This window comes from Lontra canadensis, unplaced genomic scaffold (assembly GCF_010015895.1).
Source record: "Lontra canadensis isolate GAN:19392208 unplaced genomic scaffold, GSC_riverotter_1.0 scaffold70, whole genome shotgun sequence".
Taxonomy (NCBI): domain Eukaryota; kingdom Metazoa; phylum Chordata; class Mammalia; order Carnivora; family Mustelidae; genus Lontra; species Lontra canadensis.
In genome coordinates this window covers 5,780,813-5,793,985 of record NW_022631064.1, presented here as the reverse complement: position 1 = coordinate 5,793,985, position 13,173 = coordinate 5,780,813, and positions in this window count along the sequence as shown.

Genomic DNA, 13,173 nt, shown 5'->3' with positions numbered 1-13,173 from the left:
CAATCCTCAGGATTTACACTGTGTTTGCTATGCCAAGGGCTGAGGGCTTGGATGGATTCTCTAGCTAACGTTCATGGCAAACTTATAGGGGACGTGTCATTATTTTACCCACTCAGCAAGTGAGGAAACGGGGTTCAGAGAAGTTTAGGGGACTTACCCAAGGTCAACCAGGGATAAGTGGCAAACTTGGAACCCAAGCCCTTGGTCTCTCTATTTCCAAAGCTTGTGGATATCATTACTTTCTAACTGCCTTACTCTAATAATTATGCTGATAATTAGTACCCCATCATTATACATGATACAGTTGTTATACCAAAGTGGGCTGGGAGGTCTTTGCAAAACATATATTAACACTAAAATTATATCAGCATCTGGCATACTCATATACATTTTTTTCTTGTACCTCTAAAAATAAAATCAACTTTTGAAACCATTGGAAAAGTAGCATATGCTAATATAGAAAGTTCCTAATTAGAAGGGAGGAGAAAATCACCCCCCACCAGTATTCCTAGCGATTCAAAGACTACCACAGTTAAAATTTTGAAACTTCTTGCTATTTTTCTACGCATAATTTACACATTTATTATCTTCTGTATATATAAATTTGCATCCCTACATGGGGCCAGAAACCCAGTATGATCTTGATAAACATACTGAAGCATAAGACAAAATCTAGTCAATCACTATTAATCTCATTGATTAAGTTATTGAATAGACAATATATATATACTTGTTCAAAATTTCAAATATAGAGAATGATACATAATAAAAATCTCTTACTTATAAAGTCAGTACCCTTAGCCTTGACTCATAAAGATAGCTTGCTTTCCAGTGTTTGAAGGCCCAAACTCCCAACTCTCCTTCTTCTTGGGAGTACATGCCTGGATAAGCACACGCCAGTTACTGAAATTCTGGACCCAAGAGAATAGAGTTCAGAAAGAAAATTTTCTCCTAGCAAACATCCAACTTCTGAGTTTCTGCCTTCTACCTTAGAATTCCAGATCTTTGGCTAAGTCAGAGACACTCCCAAAGGGCCATACCTTATTCTACAGAACTCAAGAAGCTCATACAATCCTATATGCCACAAAAATTCCATTATTAGACATGCACCCATGGAGGAAGGGGAGAGGGTAGTTTTATTATGCATCCTCATGGCATAACACACAGGATTCTACTGGGAATGCAATTAGCCTTACTATTTCTCTTTACAACATACCAGTGAGTGAAGTTTAATAAAATGGATGCTAGTGATTCCATCTTCGTACATTTGCTAGAATATTTAGACAAACTACCAACACAGGGAAGGCAGTGTTAGAGACCCAAAATGAAGGTTTTCAAGGGAAGAGATTCTCAACATCTCTTCCATAGGATATTAGTTTCTTGAGATGTTGTTGGGCATTGTACAGGAAAGGGAGATCCCACGGACTAATACGTTTAGAAAATTTTAAGAGAAAAAAAAAAAAAGAAAATTGGCCACAGAATACGTTTAAAGGAAGAGGGTTCCATACAGCACACTTTGGGAAGTGGTGTGGGATTTTGGCTGCTTAACTAGTAGAAGCAGGTTGAGATGATGTCTGTAAGCTTGGGTTCAGATCCGTGCTCTTTTCGAGCTCACTGCATCACTAGAATGGTAGACCTGGGGACACCATCCAGTACTGTGTGACCATGAACCTCAAGTTTCTTCATTTGAAGCATAAATTAGGAAGCAAACATTTTTACAAAAAAATGACCCTAAAAATAAAAGGTAAGCCATAGACTGGAGCAAAATATTTGCAAATGCATAGAGCCAACACAATATTAATATCGAGAACACAGGTAATCATGGCAAATCAGTAAGAAGGAGAAACGAACAATTCCATGGAGAAACAAGCAAAGGATAGAAACAGGCACTTCACAAGCCATTAACATATGCCCACAAATATATTAAAAGACTCCCTGATTGATCAGGAAAATGCAAATGAAAACAAAGTATCATTTCCCATCTCTCAACTGGCAGAAAATTTTCAAGTCCAGCAAGGTGGGCATGTAGATTGGCACAATTATTTTGGAGAATAATGTAGCAATAATGGTAGAGTGAAACATGTACCTATTTCACAGTGGGGGGAGGGGGGCTCAACCCCACAACTCTGAGATCAATCAGGGCATCCACTTGTAGGTACATTTCTTGGGGCAGTGTTTCCCGATCTCTTTCCCATCGTGACACACATAGAGAATGATAATTCACACAACTCACTGGCGTAGCCTGAGGAGTCTGCTGCAGCAGAAGCTGCCCCATCTTGAGGGCAGTTCCCCACCCCCGCCCAGGTCCCCCATACTTTTCCTGAGGCCTGAGAGGTTCCACATCCTCTACACAACTGAGAGAGACACTGCTGGTAGGAAAGCTTCACCTTGGAGAACCCTGCTGTCTGTGTGTTTAAGGAGATAGGTATAGAAATGTCCACGGTAGAATTTTTATGATACCAAGAAACGAAGCAAAATGGAAACAACAACTTTCACACCTGTCAGTAGGGGAATAAGTCAATAAATTCCCATATACTTCTGCAAGGGAATATCATAGAGCAAGAGAATTAATGAACTTGGATAAAGGGCTGAGTTGCAAAACCGTAATGTTGAACAAAAGGGAAGCACGAAAGAATACATTTACTATAGCATAATATATACTTGGAAAATTTTAAAACAAACAAAACTGTACGTACCTACATACCTATTAGGTGAAGATATGAAAACATGGGAGGGCAGAACATCACCACCTTCAGGGAGGCAAGTGTCTCTGGAAACAGAGGGAAAGCACTGCGATTTGGTGGTGGGCAAAGGACTCAAGATATCTCAGTCCCTGTTTCTTAAATAACAAAACTAAATGAAACCAATGTTGCTCTAAGTTATGTGTTTAATCTAGGTAGTGAACACACTGGTTCCTAATACATTTTCACTATACTTTTGGTGCACTTGAAATATTTGGTAATTTAAAAAAAAATCTAGATTGATGGTTTCAAGCTTGGGTGCATATTAAAATCATGGAGGTGTTTAAAACTTTTTCCATGCCCTGGCTGTCCCACAGACCAATTAATTCAGAAACTTAGGAGGGAGGGCCTGGGCATCAGTATTGTCGAAAAGCTTTCCCAGTGATTCTAACGTACCACCCAGAGTTGAGAAGCACTGAACCAGATGATCTCAAAAGTTTCTTTCCAACGGTATCCTCTATCTCTAAACATCTCAATTGCACTGTTTCCTCATACGGTTTCATGTGAACAAAACTGTCGGCCAAGCCAGGCTCTGTCCATATTCACTAAGAACTTTCCTTCTATCAAAACTAGTTATCTTCTCCTGGTGCTCAGGCTTCTTTTGTTCTCTAGAACCACATGTTACTCCTCCCCCGTTCAAGTTCACCTCTCCCCCTTTCTCCTCCCACCTTTCAGAGTCCATCCGAACAGGCAATTCATCCAAGCACCACAAACAGGCTCTGAGTCATTCATATGCATTGCTTTTGAACATATTAAATAGATCCATATGCTTATCTACAGTAAGATATAGGTTTTTCCTTCAGAAAATAGAATACAAAAAAAAAAATCATTCCAATGTGTACACTTTAAAAATTTTAAGCAGGCATCTAAAATGAAGCAGAAATTAAAAGTAACTTGGACCAGAATTTTGAACATTAAAACATTACAGCAAATTGGTAAAACACAAACCAAATATATAGATGTCTACTTTAAATCCAAAAAAGTTACCCTTTCCCTGCCGCATACACGTAGACAGCCCTCATAATGGCTCCACTTCAATCAGAGTTGGATCACAAGTAGAACGGTAACGAATGTGGCCTTTTCCAGCATTTCTACCCCTAAAGACTCTTTATTATCCTCTCCAACTTCAGAAATTCCAATGAAGTCATCATCAGCCAATCTGAGCTTCCAGTGCTCTGAAACAACTGATGTAGCCAGCCATATTGAGTTGATACAGAATCAAAGAAATGTGACATTCGCCTTAGCCTGGGCAATTGTGTCATGGATACATGTATGATTTCCATTAGATTTCCCCAAATATGGAAAAATCACTTTCAGACCCTCCCCGTACCTCTGGGGATACTTATTTTAGATTAGAACCACTAACCCAAGTACCATTGTCTTGCGGAAACCCTACCAAAATCTGATCTCAGAGACAGTAAGAAAGGGAATACTGGAACACAATATATGTCAAGAGCCTAGGAAATCTTCCAACACTACCTAGTTCATTGGAAGGCAGACTGACATCCCAGAGGGGAAGGAAAAGCAGGAAATCATGCCGTAGTTATAAGATCAGACAGACCCAAGTTTTAATCTAGGTTCCACAGCTTTCTAAATCATGGCCTTGGGCAGGTTACTTAATAGTTCTAAGCTTCAGTTTCCTCATGTATAAAATACAGCAAATAAAAATAGTGACTTTCATACCAGCATTCAGATCGTGGCTTTTAATACTAATCTCTGAGAGGGGAGCCAGGACTCTTTGGAGAAATGGCTAGTTCCACGTTTGGGGCTGTAAGATGACTCTGGAGCATCTTGCAATGCCAGAAAGTAAGGCAGTAACTCCAAAAAAACAAACAAGGAGGGTATGTCAAAGGGACATGAGTGCCAACTCAAAGTGCTCCCAATGGCCAAATCAGAGGCAATTTAATCAACAAAATAAAAGTAGTATTGGCTTATAACCAAAAGTATAAAATAATATCCTTTTTTAAAATTTATTTTTTATTTAAAAAAATTTTTTAAAAAGATTTTATTTATTTATTTGACAGAGAGAGAGATCACAAGTAGGCAGAGAGGGAGGCAGAGAGAGAGGGAAGCAGGCTTCCCGCTGAGCAGCAAGCCTGATGCGGGGCTTGATCCCAGGACCCTGAGACCATGACCCGAGCCGAAGGAAGAGGCTTAACCCACTGAGCCACCCAGGCGCCCCTAAAATAATATCCATGAGTCCATACCATTACAAATAAATGATGGAATCAAAGAATGGGGAAGAATGGACAAATCGTTCACATAGAAAATTTCCAAATAATTCACAGAGATATTGCTCCCTCAAAGAGGTGTGCTTAACTCTCTTTCCCTTAAACATGGGCTGGGCATTTCTTCCAAAGTACAGTATGGAAAGAAGGTTGGTGGGGAGTAAATTTTCAGTGGAGAAACCTGGCAAACACTACTTCAGCCATGTGTTCAAGCAGCTTAACATTATCAGTGATAAATCATGTTGGTAGTGGACACTCTTTCCTTTCCAAGGTTTTATTTATTTATTTACTTATTAGACAGAGAGAGAGAGAGCAAGGGGAGGAGCAGAGGGAGAGGGACAAGCAGACTCCACACTGAGTGTGGAGCTTGAAATGGGGGGAGGGGGACTCTATCCCACAACCCTGAGATCAATGACCTGAGCCAAAATCAAGAGTGGGATGCTTAACCGACTGAGCCACCCAGGGGCTCCGGTATGGACACTCTTGACATGCTGTGATGAGAACAGCACTTGACCTCTGTGGTCTTCCTCCCAAGGACTCATTATCCAATCTGATCATGGGAAAAATTCAAATTGGGGAACATGCTACAAAATACCCGATCCATACTCCTCAAAACTGTCCAGGTTAAAAAAAAAAAAAAAAAGAAGAATAACAAAAAAAAAACTGTTAAGGTCATGGAAAAACAAGAAAAATCTGAGAAATTGCCATGGCCAAGAGCCTGAGAAGACATGCGGTGTCCTGGGACAGGAAAAGTAAAAGGACATTAGGTTAAAATGAAGGAAATTTGAACAAAGTACAGACAATAGTTAATGAGAACATATCAGAATGGTTCATTAATTGGGCAAAATGTACCATACTGATGTATGATGTTAATAAACAGGGGAAACTGGGTGGAGGGGTATACTGGAAATCTCTATACTGTCTTTGCAACCATTCTGTAAGTCTAAAACTATTCTAAAATAAAACAGTCATTAAGAGAAATAATGACCTCATAGGGTGGTGGCGAGGGTTAAATGAAATAACACGTCTAAACCATGGAGCACAGTGCCTGGCACACACACAGACTAATCCTTGGTAATTATTATTGGCGAGCAATATCGCAGTTAATTCATGAACTGCTTACCACTCTAGTCCAGAAGCAGAATACACACATTACTTGAGGAGCATTAGAGAGAGATCTCCCAGCTCCCACCATCTTCAGTGTGTGTGTTTGTAAAGTTCAATGATCCTGAGGTTTCTGTTGTCGTCACCCTTGCTAGGTGAATCTATCCCATCACTTTTATTTTTCCACCATTATTCTGTGTGTCAGGATAGAATTCTGAGTAATGAATTGGACAACGCTTGTGGATTATTAAAACTTCTTCTGCACATGGAGAGATCTGGGCAATGCTCCTTTAATAACTTTCCTCCAACCCTGTCTCCTTATCCAACAAATTCAACTTCAGTCGTTTTATGAGAAACGTGCTGCATACACCTCTGGGATATTGGAGCATCTCTATCGCGCTAGAGCACTGGCTACAGTCTAAACGGTCCATCTCACCATCTGGTATTTGCTTCTCCCAATTTCTGGCTCCTACTTACACATCCATTCCTTCTACTTCGGCCATGAAGCCTCTTTGACCCAGCTCCCAACTTATATTAGAAGTCATAGCCACCTCCTTGGAGGGCTTGATTTGGACTTGCTTTTGGGCACGGGGGCGCAGGGCTGTATGGAAGGCATCTGCAGGCATTCTCAGAATCTCTCCTAGTCTGTCAGCTCCCTCTGGGCTGTGGCCAACTCCAGCTCAACCTGGTCACCTTCTCCACATCGAGCACCAAGTCAGGTACGTCCAGGGCTCCAGTAAACCTTTAGGGAAGTGATCCTAATTTAGACACCATCCAAAAGGTAACTGAAGCCCTCAAATGGGAAGATTCATCTCCCTTAGCAGAGAACTCCAGACAGGACTATACGGAGTTGTCTGCAGGAATGATTCCCAAAAACCTATAATAAAATTAAATTAAAATAAAAAGCCTCCCATGACTGCCTTCTTTCTCCTATCATTTTTTTTTTTTGTGCCTAATGTCATTAGAATTCTTCCCCCTCATTTATAAGAATCAGTCATCTCTTCTTTTTGTTTCTTGTTAACCTTAGGGAGAGTATTTTTGGCAAATTAGCGAATATTGAAACGGGTAAACCCAACATGTTCCGTTTCTTCAAGCCATGGGGGTGGGAGTTGAGGTCAAACTGTGGATTGCTAAATGATGACATAGCTAAAGTAAGACTTTTATCATCCATTGGTCTGTCCATCCAACATCCATCCTCTTTCAATAGCATTTACTGATCGAGAGGACAAACAGGTGTTATACCAAGTACTGGAGCTTCAAGGATGCGTAAGGAAGTCGCTGCCCTCAAGGATCTCCCAATGCAGCACAGGGAGCCAGACAAATAAGTAAGCACAAATGCAACATGACAAGTGCCATCCTGAGTGTAACGAGGACACTCTAGTTGGAGGGACATATTCATAGAGGAAATGATGCTGGGGCGCAAAAACAAATCAATACAATCACCAATTGTTTTCCTGGATTTCTTCAAACAACTTCCATGTCTTGCAGAAGATCTAGAAGGCTCAGAAAGACACCTGCCTGACCATCGGCAAGTCACCGGCCACCCCGTCTCAGCTTCCTCCTCTGTACAATTGTATCTCTGCAATCATTGCCTAAAAGGATCTTGGATTTACTGGGAAGATCAAATGGACACTCTCCATACCCCCTGAAGGGCCGCCAGAGCATAAGTAGGTTATTATTACCGTGTTTATAGTCAAAGGAGAATGGCAAAGGAGAATTTTCCCCTTATAACCTCTTCTGCCCCACTCAACCTGTGCAAGAAATGAAAATTTTATCAGGATCCGCTCTTTCTCTTAGATCATCTATTTCCTTTTTTGTTTACACTAGACTGGCGTTGGGTGGCTTTCTCAGTCCCCTGGGTGCCCCAGAGAGCAAGGCGAGCTGAGAGCGCGGGCTGAGAGAGGCGTGCGCGGGTCCAGGCATCGTCACCCGCATGGCTACTCAGAACGGGATTCCCGGACAGCAGTCGTGGGTGGTCCGATTTTAGAACCCAGTGTCTCCGTCTAGTCGGACCTGGATTCCTATTTTGCGGCAGCAAAGGAACAAAAACGAATACAAAATCAAGAGATGATGCATCTTAAGGAAGGAAGCTTGGATCCCGCTTGAAAAGAGATAGCAGTGATTGAGAAGTTGGATGCCGGGGGAAGGGGAGGGGACCGCGGCGGCAAAAGTAATCTCAGGGGTCCAAAAACCATCTCTGACAGGCTGGCAAGGGCTTGGCGTCCTGGATAAATCCCGAGCAAACAGGCCTACAGGACCTGGAGCCACATGCTTTTCTTGTGAGCCCAACAAATGTAAAGCTCCCTTAATCCACACAAAAATAAACCTGAAATGTAAGCCGGCCCAGATCTGGACCCAGTATGACCTCTTTCCACCACCCCAGGGCCCCCTTCTCCAACCTCCCAGGCGACTGCCTCGCGCCCGCGCTCATTTCACCGAAAATTCGCCCCCCCCACCCCTACCCCCTCTCTTATTCTTTTGACATTTTTGCCACCCAAACAGCATCCCAAAATGCCTCATTTGGTGACATCACAGATAGCCATGGGTTGTTTCTGCTATCCCATCTGTTCCTGCAGGCCTTGCCTCGGTGAGGGCGATATGAAGGGAGTGTTCAGTCGAGGCTGGGGTGGGGGTGGGGAGGGGAGCGGGCCTTTGAAGCTGTTTTCTATCGGGGCACTGCAGCTGTCAGTGTTGGCTGCGGAAGCCGGCGATTGTCCTTGGAGCTCCCCGTTGCCGGTAGCGCGCTGTGCTTTGGGATATTAATTGGGCTTTCATTATGTGGATGTACCCAGAGGCTCTGCAGTCGATTCCTATACCTATATTGATTCATAAAAAAATGCCAATAAACAAGAGCTCTCTCGGAGCCGCTTTTCATCTTTTTCGATAATGAGTTGGTTTATGTTTTTCCCCCAACGTTCTTTCTTTCCTTCTTTCTTTTTCCCCCCTCTTCTTCTTCTTCTTCTTCCTTTTTTTTCCTTTTTACACATTACCGCATAATAGATCACAGAATCTTTGGGACAATGGACAGGCACATTGGCTAAATCACCTTATTACAGTTCCATATAGTTGAAAAGAGGCTTAATGCTAAATTATCAGATCCCGGCTATTGTGGAAACCGAGGAAGAATAATGCTCTGAAATAAAACTGCGGTGCCTGTGTGCGCTGATTGTCCTAGGAGCCCATCGGCCCGCCTCTCGCGGGAGCGCCGCATTGAGTCAGCGATCCCCTGAAATGAACGGTGGGGCCCAAATTCCGCCTGGGAGTGAGTCTCCTTACTTTTCGCCAATATTATAGGTGATAAGATATTTTAGGGCCAGGGCTTTCAGGAAAAAAAAAAAAATTCTTGCTTTGCATTTGTGTGTCACTGTGGGCGAAATTATTGTATTAGCTTCGAAATGCCCCGCATTAGGCATGTCTCAGACAACTTCGGCAGGCAGAATGACTGTATGTTCTCCCACACAAAGTGGAGAAGAAAGCAGAAATTGCACATCCGTTTCATTTCACTGAAACTTTTCAAAGGAAGGAAGGATGTTCATTAAAAGTTAACAGTGACACAGCTGTGCAGAACTCCCAGAGAAAGTGTCATTGTCAAGGGAGCCTGACTGTGACCAAGTATCATTCTCCGTAGCAGAATGTGAGGGTCCTGTGGGCTGGTGAGCTGTTAATGGCATTGAAAAAAGAAGAGCAGTGCCCCCTAAGAGTGTGGGGGTGCAGATGGATTTGGGGAGGCCATTGTTCCAGCCCGCATGCCATGACTTTAACAAGGAGTAAACAGAATTTTGTTTCCAAAAACTAGGTAGAGCCAGAGAGCCTAACAAAGCTCTTCCTCTTGTTTCTGGGAAGATGGGTGGACACCATCTCTTCATAATAAACTTTGTACGTCCAATTCTCTGTCCGTCTCCCTCTCTCTTTCTTCCTCTTTAAATAAAAGACCCACGGATATTAAGTGGGCAACGGGTGGGAATGCAAAAACAAAGAAACCAAACAAAAAATCCGACTCCCACCGACACTGAACTTTAGTAAGACTGCTGTTACTATGTCCGACTCTGTGCTATTTCCGCGGGATTGTACTCGGTTGTTTCTCATGCGATCTCTGAGAAAAACAAAAATCAGGGCGAACAACAGCAGCTTCGGTAAATACGCTATGATAACTGTGTATTCCTGCCATTAGATAAGTTATCCTTAAACTGCTTGCAAATGTTCAGTGATGGCTACGGAAATTTGGGTAGGAGTAAAGAAAATAAGTAAGTGCTAATTTTGGAGAAAACCCATAGTTCCCGATTCCAAGAAATTTAAAAATATCCAATGTGATACATGTCTTTATGAATTGAAAAATGGGTAGGGAATTAAAAAAAAATTTTCCCCCAAGATTTAAGAAATCCTTCTCAAGTCTTCATCTGACCCAAGACTAAGAAGGGACTCAGAACCAATTTAAGAAAACCATTAAATTCCCATTCAAGGCCATATGGAGTCGTGATTATACCATGGTACAAATATTTTCTTTAAACTTAATAGGGGAATAACAAATCAGCCAGCAATATGATGCAAAACCTTTATCCTACTGAGGTGTTCTGCCTCCAGTAGGTATACAAATGCACCTCTATTAATTAAGGTATGTTAATAAGGAAGAAAATAAGATTCCATTCAGAAGGGTACAAAGAAGATATAATGGGCATGCACTGCTTTTCAGAGCGCACAGATAAAACGGAAAAATGACAGATATTAAAGAGATGGCGCCATTCTGTCTTTCTTCTGGTTTTCTCATGTTGCCCGGATGGTTCATCACCAATGTGTTTATAGTAATGACCTCCATTTATTTTGTGCCCACTGTGTTCCAGGTTCCATGCAATGTGCTTACCAAATGGAACAATTTCCCACACCATGACGGGTTACATTCTTGGAACTGGCAAAGATCAATGGCTTTTTATTTATTTTTGATAAGGACTTTGGAGTGGGGTATAATAGTAGAAGACGAAAAGGACAAAGAAAGGTATTTCTCTGCATTTTGTCGATTCTTTTCCATTTTTCAGCTTAATTGCTTCTTGACTAAACTCACAGCCTGCAGGAAGGGGATAAACCTCAGAATATCTGTGCTATTTCTTCTCCCTGAAATAGCAGCAATTTATCCCCAAGCCTCTTCTATTCTTTCCCTTACCATTTCCAAATCATTCCAGGCCAGCTCGGAATGCCTGGGAAGCCAACCCTGCCACCTGAGGGAACTTCGCCCGAGTGGCCACATTTCCTGAACCTCCAATCGAGACATGTGGCCTAAGAAGGGCATTTGAAAGAAAAACTGCCTGAACGATGTGAAACTCACACTCTCCCAGAATATCCCAGGCACAGAGTTGGCATCCTCTTAGGAATCACAGGGTTACGTTTCAGGATCCTGCACCAGACTACTCCCAAGTCGGCAGACTCGAGGATTCTTTCCATCTCCCGAGCGCATCTCTGACAAGATTTCTGTAGGCTCTGCCTCTCCCAGTTGGGGCCACTTTAGAATGTTTGTTTCGGGTCACTTTCTCCAGAGTGACTATCTCAGCAACTCAACTCCATAGGCATAAACAAGCAGAGGATCCCACACCTTGAGGGTGACTGGGGCATCTTTATGGAGCAAAGCAAAATAGAACAAGAACAAAGAGTTCCTGCACATACCAGGACTCTGCTCCCCTGATACTTGAGCTCTGACACAGAAATCTTTTAGATTGGTGTCAGAGCAACAGTAATATTCTAAAAAGTCATTTGGCCCATGCATTGGGAGGGTAGGGATTTGATCACCAGGACCTGTATTGTCCAAAACAATAGCCTCTCGCCACATGTGGCCACTGAGCCCTTGAACGTGGCTGGTGAAGACTGAGATGTGCCGTAGGTGGAAAATACGCGCAGGATTTGGAAGATTTAGAACACAAACAAAAAGGAAGTAAAAGATCTCTTGTACGATTTAAATAGATACAATTTCAATATCAATACTGATTATATGTGGAAAAGATATTTTGCAAAATCAATTTCACCTGTTTCTTGCTCCTTTTTAAAACGTGGCTCTTAGAAAATTTAAAATTACACGGGTGGCTTGTGTTTACGGCTCACATTACATATTTCCGTTGAACATCACTGATCCAGACAGCTGAACAGAGAAGTAGCATGTGATTTTATAGGCTAAGGCGACAAATTTTTAGAAATTACCTCTGCTTTGCTCTTAAATTTGCGGTTAACACTAATGCAAAAATCCTACGTACAGGTTGAGAAGATATTTGACATGCATACTTTTGTTTTCTACATGTGTATTTTTCATTAACATTGAGTCTCGTTTTTAATTAAAAATAGGAAAAGATCTTTTAAACAATTAAAATAGCGTGAAATACAAAATTACAGATACTTAGACTTTGGTTTTTCATCTTTCATATTCCAAGAATTAGAAATAATGATTTTTATCTCCCTGACCCAGACGATTATTAAAATAACTTTACTTGGATTAGATTTTTAAATTCTTTAAATTCAGAAGTTATGTTCAAGTGAAAAAAGGCAATGTTATGCCTCTAGTTGTTACAGTCATTATTTTGAAAAGAAATAAAATACTACACTATTATTCAGTGGGAATTATTTAAAAGTTGCATATATATTTTAGGTTTTATTGTTATTTTTAACAAATCAAGAAAGTTCTCTCTCTCTCTTTTTTTTTTAATTAAGCAACTGGGTAAATAAAAACTTAACATTTAATTTCAGCAACAGAGTATTGTCCAAATGTGTGCTGTGCCGGGCCAACTCACAATGTCCATATTCTTTCACAGAATGTCAAAATCATCTTATATGACAATTTCACCTTGATGTGAGCAACAGCTAATCAGCGATAACAAACAAGTACTAGATCAAAGGCAAAAACACACATTTTTCTTCACTAGCCAGTCCCGAAGTCTAAAACTTCCGTAGTAAATGTAAAGCCTGCTTTCACAATAAATAGTATAACACTAATAGCAGAATACATTATAAAGAGTAGCTTTAGATTCTGTTTACTTTAAATGATTCCATTTTGCACTAGTGATAAATACTCAGTCTTTATACATAAAATATTTTCACTCGAGGACAAGATTCTTGCTTGATAAATG